The sequence below is a fragment of the Xiphias gladius genome, chromosome 21, assembly GCF_016859285.1.
Source record: "Xiphias gladius isolate SHS-SW01 ecotype Sanya breed wild chromosome 21, ASM1685928v1, whole genome shotgun sequence".
In the NCBI taxonomy this organism is placed as follows: domain Eukaryota; kingdom Metazoa; phylum Chordata; class Actinopteri; order Istiophoriformes; family Xiphiidae; genus Xiphias; species Xiphias gladius.
In genome coordinates this window covers 1,616,123-1,627,085 of record NC_053420.1, presented here as the reverse complement: position 1 = coordinate 1,627,085, position 10,963 = coordinate 1,616,123, and the positions used below count along the sequence as shown (strand labels likewise).

At 44.3% G+C, this 10,963-nt stretch overlaps 1 long non-coding RNA gene across 2 annotated transcripts; it reads right to left on the bottom strand.

Annotated features, from left to right (window-relative positions):
- Window positions 1–821: 821 nt before the first annotated feature.
- Window positions 822–4,786, bottom strand: LOC120783125. Of its 2 annotated transcripts, none has more exons than XR_005706302.1 (3): window positions 4,571–4,786; window positions 3,174–3,368; window positions 822–2,724 (listed from the first exon to the last, which is right to left on the bottom strand). It is a non-coding gene; the product is annotated as an uncharacterized LOC120783125 (long non-coding RNA). The 2 variants fall into 2 exon arrangements; XR_005706301.1 differs by having other exon boundaries at window positions 822–2,619.
- Between the last annotated feature and the right edge of the window lie 6,177 nt (window positions 4,787–10,963).

Sequence of the window (10,963 nt, the reverse complement as noted above, 5' to 3'; positions counted from 1 at the left end):
GGAGGGTGTCTTTGCTCTCTACGGTAGCTGCGTGAGCCACAGTGACAAACAATACGCAGATTTCCCGCCAGTTGTGCTGCAAAAGTTCAACTAATCTGAACTTTGACTCCAAATACGGTGACCTCCACGACACACATCCAATGGGATCCAAGGAAGGATAGGAGGCAGAAGTTATTACGGTGGAGAAGACACTGGAAGAGTTCATTTTGTGGATATACTGTACGAATTCACAGAATTACGTACTGCAAATCCTGTCTAGTCCTACTGGGACGATAAAAAAAATCCGAAGCCTGGAGGAAAATATTACAGAGGACGGGGGAAACAAGGAAACCCCAGCGGGAATACGCTCCACCCCCCCTGTGATCTTCCAAAGGATAAGTGTGTATAGCTAATGGATGGATGGATGGAACAAGGTTGGAATGGTTAACATTTTGATCGTTTGCATTCCAGTGTCACGTCTGTAGCATCCAAGTTAGCGTCTTTGTCCTGCTCTTCATTTTGCCCACTTCCTAATGCCAACTGTTTGCTCTGGCACGTTTGGTCTGAGGAAGAGCTTTGGGACCGAAACGTTGCCGTGACTAAATGATCTGAACAAGATTTTAAGTGTGTTTAATGCTTGATGTTCCCGTACAGATCAAGGCCGAGCAGTAGTCATTCCCCTCTCTCTTTCCCGGTCTCTACTGTTACTCTTTACCTAAACTGACAGAGTGGTGGACACGTTGTCCCAATAAATGCTCAACTGAGCAATGTTGTAGTGCACTATGAGCTTGTGTGATACACCAGGAAGAGTTTCTCTTTATTTAATGAAGCCCGTAGTTCAAGATTAGTTACTCAAAGCTTGACATTTAACAATACAAAAGAAACACTAATTATCTGCCAAGTGGATTTAAACTTAACAAGGTTCACAGTCTCATCAGTGGCCTAAAACAATGTTATAAATCTGTTTTCTCCACGTGGTTTTTTTCTATTTTCATGCCACATAAAGCCAGAACGTAAGGTGATGGGTTATAGAATTTCTGAGTTGAAATTTGAACGCAAGGAGCTCGATCAGAGTCTCAGCGTCACAGTCTGCTGAATTAGCGACACCGACAAATTTAGAAACCGTTTCAACATTAAACACAACATCTACAGATCCACCCCAATTATTCTCTGAATTGACTCAGCCGTGCGCTCGTTATATAAGTCTCATTTTCATCCTGCTTGTAATCCACTGGAGAGAGCACTGGCCTGGAAGCAACTTCGCTTCTCTGTTTTTCTTAGTCAGCAAAGACTTTAGGTCTGCTTGTAAAAAGGAACTTTACCTGGGTTTGATCTTCCCCTCGTCCCACACGCCGGAGTCGTTAAGAGGAAATACTAGTTAACATTCATGTGCTTGGTTTGAGCTCTCTGGTTTCTTCTTGGTTGAGTGGCAGTCTCACAGGAACTTGTAAACGGAAAGAAGGGGAGATGAGTAGAGGTATGGAGAGAGCCAGTGAGAGGAGGAATGAGAGAGAGTTGTTAGAGAACAAAAAGAATTTCAAGAAAACGCAAAGGAGAGAGGAAGTTGACAGAGAGAGGCAAAGAGCGAATTAAAGAGATTAGAAAAAGTGACAGGAAAGTCGAAGCTAAAGCCTACATGTTTAATAAGAGAGAGGGAGGACATGCAGGAAAGCAGTGGGGGGAGAGGCTAAAAAGACATAAAAGCAAGGATAAGGCAGATTTTGAAAGTTGTGGGAGAAAAATGAGAGCGCATGTGAGACAAACGAACACGCAAAGCAAAAACAATGAAGGAGAAGGAAATGGAAGACAGAGGGGGGGGTTCTTTGGTAATAGTAAAGGAAAGAAGGCGGCTCGGGCAGGGAAAAGAGCATGATCATGATCTGGTAAAGGCAAGTTGAACAAAGAAAGAAGACAGAGGAACAGAGAAACCGAGAAAACAGAAAGGAAGGGAGGGTAAGGTGGAAGAGGAGAGATGTGGGAAGACAAGTGACGAAAAAGTGGGGGGAGATTTGAGAGGAGAGGGATGTAGCTGTTAGATGAGACAATGAAAGAGGAAGAACAATGTGAAGTATGCAACAGAGATAAAGTAATAACAAAGGCAGATGAGGAGAGAGCAGAGAGGTGCTGCAAGGCAGAGAGGGCACAAGCGAGGAGTCCTCTCTTTTCTTTGATGGATGGAGCATAGAAAAGGAAAGGATGGGATAGTGGCAGAGCAGATGAGAAGCTGTGAGGAAACACTAGAGGCCAGACGAGTAGGAGGCGAGGTGGCGGCAGAGGGAAGGGGAAAATAAATGAGGGAGGATGAGAGGAGATGAAGAACAGTGGAGGAGAGCCGACGAGGAGTGGCAGAGAAACTATATTGAGGCCACGAAGAAAAGAGAAGAGTACTGAAGGAGAGGAGCGAATTGGAGAACAGTGATGGTGACAAAATTAAATGGGAGGCGAGCAGAAGAGAGAGGCTGGAAGACCGGAGAATCCTTTTCACATAGCGCAGAAAGTCCAGTCCGTCTCCTAATCAGCAGATCCACCGGGGATTATCCTCGGCCCAAAAAACCCTCCCACGACCAAAGCGCCTCGCTTGGGCTGAAGACTCAAGCTCGGACACAGACATGACGGGAGAGAGACACCGAGTCCTCCAACCTGAAGACCAACATACAGCATGCTGATTATCACCGCCCTCCAAAACGGCCCATATTCTGATCTGAGGCCTCCATCAACAGGACGGCATCATTTGTCAGTCCACATCTGGTAAAAACAACAGTGAGAGAGATTCATGTGAGACTTCTCTGATGAGCCTCCTCTACAGCTGAGGTTTGACAAAACGAATAGTTCAACATTTTGAAAAATATGCTCATTTCCTTCCCGGCAGAGAGTCGGATAAGAAGATGACTTTCAGATCTGCGTGTCCCATGTACACACACACACATATTAACATGTTAATCACTGAGCTCCAGAGATGCTGAGGTGGATGTTGCTACCTCTGGACGGGGCCAGGCTGGACCCTGTTTTCAGTCTTTGTGCAGCTCATGGTAGCTTCATGTTCTATACACAGACATGAGACACGCTATTGTCAAACTAGTCCTTTGAGTTTATGAAAGTAACTCGGTTAAGGTTGGGGACAGATTATGATTGACTGTTGGTAGAAGAAGGGATGCAGACAGTGACGTCTGCTGTTAAACAGGCGGCTCACCCACCTCCGATTCCTCTCAAAGGGGGGTTTCAGTGCTTTAACAATGCCCCGCTGCTTCTGCCTGTACTCCAGCCCAGCGCAGGACGTAGCATGTCGTAGTTTCCCCCGGAGACCGGAGCTCGCGTCCTGGCGCAGATCTGCAATCAGCGTGTACGTCCCGATTAACCGTAACCACGATCTTTCCTTAACCTCACCCATCCTGTCCTTGCCGTGCATAGGGTAGAAAGTGATCATTTAAAAAACATATATATTAGCACTGACCGTGATGATCTGACGTCCCCAAAGAACGCAAGGGGGGGAGCAGGAAGAGGGAAGGAAGGAAAGGAACTAGTGAAATCATAGAAGAGAGGGTTGGACTAAACCGAGGATGGACTGGAAGACACAGAGGAGGGGAACATAAAGAGGGAGGGGCGACAGAAAAAAGGGGAATTTCTCAATTCCAGGATGCAGTGGCTTCTGTTCTGTGTTGAATTTGTTTGGCTTTATGTTACTGTTAGCAACGTAACAGATGTCTAATGTGTCCGTATCTTGTCTTTTCACACCTTCCCTCTCTACGTTATGTTGCCAATATGCTTGTCTGTTTCTTTCACCGCTGCCTCTCCCTTCTTCTTCAACGCATTGTCTTCTCTTAAAGACCTCCCATAACGCTGCCTCCTCACGGTGAGCCCCCTCTCCACGCCTCCCTCCCTCATTTTAAAATCTAACAGTCTTTCATTCCATGCTCTCTCTCATCCATCTCTTTCTCTATAGACATTATGCCATGTTTTTTAAATATATCCCCTCCCTTTACGCTTTCTGTCATCCTGTCATCCCGCCATCAACAGCGTTCTTCTCTCTCTCTATCTCTCTCTCCCCGACTGGACATCAATTATTCAGCAGGGGATCAGGTGGCCTACTTACCCCTGATCCACACAGACACACACACACACACACACACACACACAAACAGTAGAGGCGTGTGTATGCACATAGATGGGTTCAAAAAGGGGTGAACATGCACAGAAAATGTGCCATTAACTGCTGCACTTACAAAAAAATACATGCACTCACATACTTAGATTTTCCCACAGAGCCAGGTCTGCACGTACACACTAACACAGGAACACAGAACACACACACACACACACACACACACACACACACACACACACACACAGAGTTCAAAAAGAAAATCACACACTTCAAATGCAGACTTGCACAAAACACAAATAAAATATATTCACAGATGAAAGCAAACACAAATGTAAAGTGGATGGCACAAACACATTTACATGGATCCAGAAACACGCTAAAAGTGAAGGGGGCGCGCGCACGCACACGCGTGCACACACACACACACACACACACACATACACACACACACAGAGAGAGAGAGAGAGAGCGAGAGAGCTACTACCTTACCGGCTGAGAAAATTCCAACATCTGAGGAGCTGACATGGTCTTAGCGAGGATGAGATATATTTACTGTGGTTAGTGATCAAAGTTCCCTTTTGCACTACCTTTAGAGATAGAGAGACATACGGCACATTATTAGGTTTCTGAAACAGCAGCAACTGATCTTTTTTTTTAGTTCTTCACTTTTATTCTTCACAAATCTTCGGCTTTTTCTCCGGTCGACTGTTGGTTGATCAAACAGCAGTTGTGGTGAAGCTGCACGTCCACACTGGTGTTTTCACTTACGCTAATTAAACGCTCAGCTCAGGTCGAAGTAGAGTGGAACCAGTCTGGAAACAACCCCAGAGTGAGGAACAGGGCGAGACATGTCCCGTTCACGTCCTGCGGGGCGGTCGGCAGAGTTGTTTACGCCTTGCGAGCGTTCGCGTCATCAGGACGGTTGTATGGTTACAGGCTTGTCTATACCACTGCAGGGTGAAACGGTGCAGTCAGCAGAGGCTGGGAGACGCTGCTTGACCCTGTCTGGACCAGGCCCAGCCCCACCTTCCTTTTGCCACGGCGCATGAGTAAGTTTCGCCAGGCTAAATCCAGGCCCACCGCACCTCTACCTTCATCTTTCCACCCCACTAGGCCTTTTTCGCAGTAGGAAAAGCACAGGGGAACTAATAACTTTAATGACGGCTCCGTGTGCCCCATTAAGGAAGAAGAAACGGGCTGATTAGGTGCAAAAGTGAAAACACCTGTGTGGCTGGACAACAGGTGTATATGGCCTTTAACATACGGAGGCAGTGAATACTGGGCCAGATACTAATGCCAGTGAACGAACCTCACTATAGATTTTCTGAATATTATTTTTCAGGACCATAGCCAGGATTTTAGAAATGCTGAGTCATGATGAGCATGATTTTCCTTTTCGACTTGTGACTTATTGTACCATACACAACGCTGTATTAAAATCTGCTGTAGTTTTGTCTATGTGCACCCTACGCTTTGAATTGTAGCAACACAGAAATATATTCTGAAAGATAAGATGTTTGAGATTTTCATCTTTCCTTCAACTGACGACAAACACAGGTGTGGACTGAATGTGTGTGTGTGCGTGTGTGTGTGTGTGTGCATGTGTGTGTGTGTGTGTGTGTGTGTGTGTGTGTGTGTGTGTGCATGTATCTGTCTGCATGCATGCCCATGCTTCCACTCCCACCGAGCAGAGTGATATCTCATCAGGAGGACCAGGTACTTTTGACAGGTGATAATGGAACTGAATGTATGGTGGCTGATAACTTCCTTATATCCTATCGGTGTCTCTCCCCATTTTCTCTCTCTCTAACCTACTTGATATCTTTCCTTCTTGATGTCTATTCACAGTCAAATCTAAACTCACTCCCCACACTTATACTGGGTGGTTCCTCCCTTTGCTCTCAAATCAGCCTCAGGTCTTCGTGGCCTGGATTCCACCAGAGGGTGGAAACTTTCCTCTGAGATTCTGCTCCATGTTGACATGATTCATCACATCGTTCCTGCAGATTTGTCAGCTGCACATTCAAGCTGCTAGTCTGCTGTTCTACCACATCCCAATAGTGTTCTACTGGATCCAGATCTGGTGACTGGGGAGGCCACTGAAGTCCACTGAACTCATTGTCATGTTCATGAAACCAGTTTGAGACGACTTTTGCTTTGTGACATGGAGCATCATTCTGCTGGAAGTGGCCATTAGAAGATGGTAAATTGTGGCCGTAAAGGGAAGCACATGGTCAGTAACAACACTGAGACAGGCCGTGGCGTTCAAACCATGATTGGTTGGTGTTAAGGGGCCAAAGTGGAGCCATGACAACATTCCCCACACCGTTACACCACCACCAGCCTGGACTGTTGACTTCAACTGTCCAGTTCTGGTGCAGCCTGGGCCCACTGCAGCCTCAGGTTTCTGTTCTTGGCTGACAGGACTGGAGCCGGACGTGGTCTTCTGCTGTTTGTGGTCCGTCCACTTCAAGGTTTGACACGTTGTTCATTCTGAGAAGCTTTTCTGTTCATCACAGCTGTAAACAGTGGTCATCTGAGTTACCGTAGCCTCTGTCAGCTCCAACCAGTCCGGCCCTTCTCCCCTGACCTCTCTCATCAACGTGAACTGATGCTCACCGGATGTTCTTTGTTTTTGGCTCCATTCCGGGTAAAAACCCCCGGAGATCAGCAGTTTCAGAAACACTCAATCCATCTGTCTGGCACCAACAATCATTTCCTGACCAGTAGCTATAGGATTTTATGCATTGCATTGCTGTCACATGATTGGCCGATTGGCTGCTTATTCACTGCACGAATACGCAGGTGTACAGGTGTTCCTAATAAAATGTACGGTGAGTGTATATTGCACCGCAAAAAAAAAAAAGAAGTTGAGAAAACTCATAATTTAAAGGCAGCAAAGTTCAGCAAATTTTAAGTGAAGTAATTTAACTTACGTTTAAGTTAATCCAATTTAGAGTATTTGCTTCTGTTCATTTATTTCAAGTTAACTATTATTTTCTATCCTTCCTTTAAAGGAGTATTTTTTATATTAACAGAAGTAAACATCGTAATCTTTCTAGTGTATCCATTAGACTCTGGTGTGGCAGACAGGACCTAACTACGGTCAGACGTGTGTGAGCTAGAGACCTACCTTCATCATGGTTTGAATTGTTTTACTTTTGATCAGAGCGAAGACCATTTAGTCAAGTCATGAATATCATTTCTGAAAGTGATAACTAAGCAATTTCAACTTTAAACTGACAAACTCATCTAATGACACTCCGGTAATAATAAAAGAGAAGTTTAATTATTATAACCTATTATAGAGATTAGATTTTACAGTGCAAAGGGTAAAGTAAACAGGGAGTGAATTTTTGGTTTCCCTGCCTTCCCCAACTAGAACTTTCTTCCTTTGAACTGAATCACAGAATTAGGTTCAGAATTATCAGGACTCACTCACTTTTCAGTTGGCGTTTTGATATTTTGCACTTCAACTCCAGACGATGGTGCAGGTGGCTGCATTGCCCTCAGAAGATTTTTCACATGGAGTCCATTGTTCTTTGCGACCCTTTCGTGGTGTTTAGAGTCAACGCGGATCAGTTTTAATGTCTAAGTGGTAATTACAGGTAGAGCATGGATGTTAAAAAGTGCAACTAAAAGCTGCATTCGTTCATAATGGTTCAGAATTGATCCACAAACATAATGCACAGATATGAGATGAGAGCTGGATAATATTAACGTGAGCTTCCCAGGTGTTAATGGAGAGCAGCTGTATATTTATGCAGTTGTGTGAAGGCCGTAGCCGCAGAATAAAATTGTCAGTGATGAAAATTACTCGTAGATACTTTACTGTCCTCATGGAAGAAATGAGAAAAAGATGCTGAGCCTGGAAAAAATGTTCCAGAAAGACAGTTCTTACGCTTATTTAGACAGTTATGAAAGTCAGCAGCTTACTTCTCCTCACCAGTATCTCAAACCTCGTCATCTTCAGTGGGTGTAATAAAGCTTCCTTGTAACACTTACTGTACATATGTATGTTGTTTAGCTGGTCTGCCTGTTTAACTACTGAAATCACGTTTTGTAGTGAATCTAAACTCGTCAGGAGACAAGGGCAGTATTTAGACTTTAAAAAAAAAATAGAAATAAGGGAAGAACCTGCTGGAGGGAAGAAAGAGAAGAAAGAAAAGTCATAGAAGAGGAAAGAGGTTAAAATGTTAAGCAGGAGGAATAAGACAAAAAAAAAAAAAGCAAGTATACCATAATGTTAATATGTTTTACAGACTCTACATACAGCGAGATCATTTTTGTTTTGGCCGTACGAATCCTGAAGGGAACAGCGTGTTTCACCTCGTCGCTCTTCTCCGGATTCATCGCTGCAAAGCGCGGCATCCTCTGCCGGGATATTTTTTCACACTAAATGTCATTTGGTCAGGTCATGAAAAGGGCCCTGTTCCTGTGGTGAAAATAAGCAAAGGCTTTTCAGAGCTTCTCCCCACTGGAAGCAGCTGTTTGTGGGACCAGTGACGTCTGTTACCCATCCATTAATTACATAAAAATCCTGGAACAACTATTTCTTTGAATAAATACTGTATTTTTACTGTATTTTTGAAGCGCGGATCCTCTGACATAATATGACAAGTGTGGACACTATTGTCAGGGGGGATATATAGGTTCCTGATTCTGAACTGATTGTTGCACATGGTGGGAATGTTTTAACAGCCGAAGTGAGGAAATGAATAGAAAGAGGGACCGTTGATCCGTACTGAAGGAAAATCCCATCCCATCAGACCCCCATCTTACAGGTACGTGTGATTAATTAACAATGGTAATTAGACTGGTAGAATGGTGAAGGCAGACATAAACAAAGAGACACACGGTAAATGATTCTTATTTGACAGAGACCTTGGAGATGTCCAGACGACTCAAGGAACCAGATCTTCTCAATGCCGACAGTTTAATGAGACAATTTAGAATAACAAGCGTTTTTTTAAAACTGTAGAACCAACCCAGTGTTACCCAACTGCAAGAGGGACAGGACTAAGCCAACAACATCGATGTGACAGCAGACTGGCTGTGGTGCAGTTTGAAGATAAAACTCCAGAAGGAGCCGCCTGCAAGACAGTGTTGTCATTCTACGTCAAGCTTGGCTCTGTTGGTGTAAAGACTCAGTCTGTGGATGAGTCGGACTCCGTGCTTTCAGAAGGAACAAGCGAGAACCGTTGCTTCTACATGGATCGGGTCTGTCAGTTGAATCAGGTCGCGACAGTTCCAGCAACATGGAGAAGAAAAGCAGAGGAATCAAATTCAAAAATTGGCAAAAAAGGAAAATGAAACTGACTAAACTGATTTGTTAGAACATGATGACATGTGTTTGCAATTCGTACAAGTTACATTGATAAAATGTTCTTTTTTTTCAAAGACCAAGCAGAAACTCCATAATTTTGTTCATGATTTCCTTCTTTGATATGTTGAGCTCATGCTGAGAGCCTGTCTTCCCAGATACACCGTATTCAGCTATGAAATTCTGAAGTAAGGACATTCTTTCTCCTTTAATGTACTGATTTAATGGAAGTTGGATGTGATTAAGGGTTTCATAGTGTAGATTTGCTTCTAGATTAGGTGCACTTTGGTATAAAAATAAAAAATGCCAGCTCCTCCCAACAAAAGGACGATTCAGTGCCTGCATGATTTTGATCTTAATGGATGTCAGCAGGGAGATGTTTTTACCCTGAACCGAAGCTCCTTGGCAGCGCTCCTCAGGCCGTGTATAGCAAACAACATGCCTCACCAATCAAAAGCTCTGGACTGTAAATGGCAAAGATTAAATGGAAATTCCTGTCTCATACAACCTGCATCTTATTTTTGTCGTTTTGGCCTTTATTTGTATTGGTAATAAGGTTTTACTCACTCTAATTGCAAAGACCCTGAAACACGGCGACGTGGATAAAAGTCAGTCCAGTGGGGCGAGAACCAGACTCATACTAACTGTAGGTTCAAAAGAATGACGGTAAAGTTAAATTATTACCCAAACTGTCTGCCGTAAACATCCATCCAACAGCCCATTTACAGACTGACATCCTGGTTCAGCATCAGCCTGCCATACTTGCAAAAACTGTCCAAACGCAAGCTTTTTCTGTGCGACGTGGGATTATTACCAACATTTCGGTTCACTCTCTTTCAGTTGTACGGCAAATCCAAACAAAGTGTTTGAGATAATCTGGCCGAACTGCCGGCTTCTTTACAACCTGTTGTTGTCACGTGTCCCTTGCCAACAGACTTTGGTGCAGCAATGTCATTGTGTTCTCAGAATTTAGGCGAGTATCATCTTATCAAAAAACGAATGAAATATTTAGTAATCAACTCGTTTGCATCCTTGCTCTAATATGGTCCTTTTCTCCCCTCTTCGGACTATGTCGTTCTGCAGTTATCCTCCATCACCTCTGGTCTGCTGCTTCAGTCAAGGGGTCTGCGTGTACAACAGCGGATCCCCAGTGTTTTATGGGAATGCTTATGGGTGAAGTCTGCTGTAAATTTTGATGCCATGAAACTTTGGCTGGCAGAAACCCTGTCTCTGACACCCAGTTTAATGGTCCACTGGGCGCATCAACCCCGCTGATCGATCTTACTCCTTCTTTCTCTGCCATCCTTCTTTAACCTCTGTCATTCATAAGTCATACTGGGCTTTATGTCTTAAAGGCACAACGGTGAAATAATCAACTGACCTCTTCTGCAATTGCTCAGGTTTCTCCTCCTCTGAGTCGGTATTATGGTTTGTCTCCCTCTGTCCTCGTCCTCACCTCCATGTCGTACCCCTGTCTCTCCACCCCCCACATCTCTGCTCCCTGCTCCCCCAGCTTCACGTTCAGTCTTGAGCTCACTTTCAACCCGAAAGAGGACCTA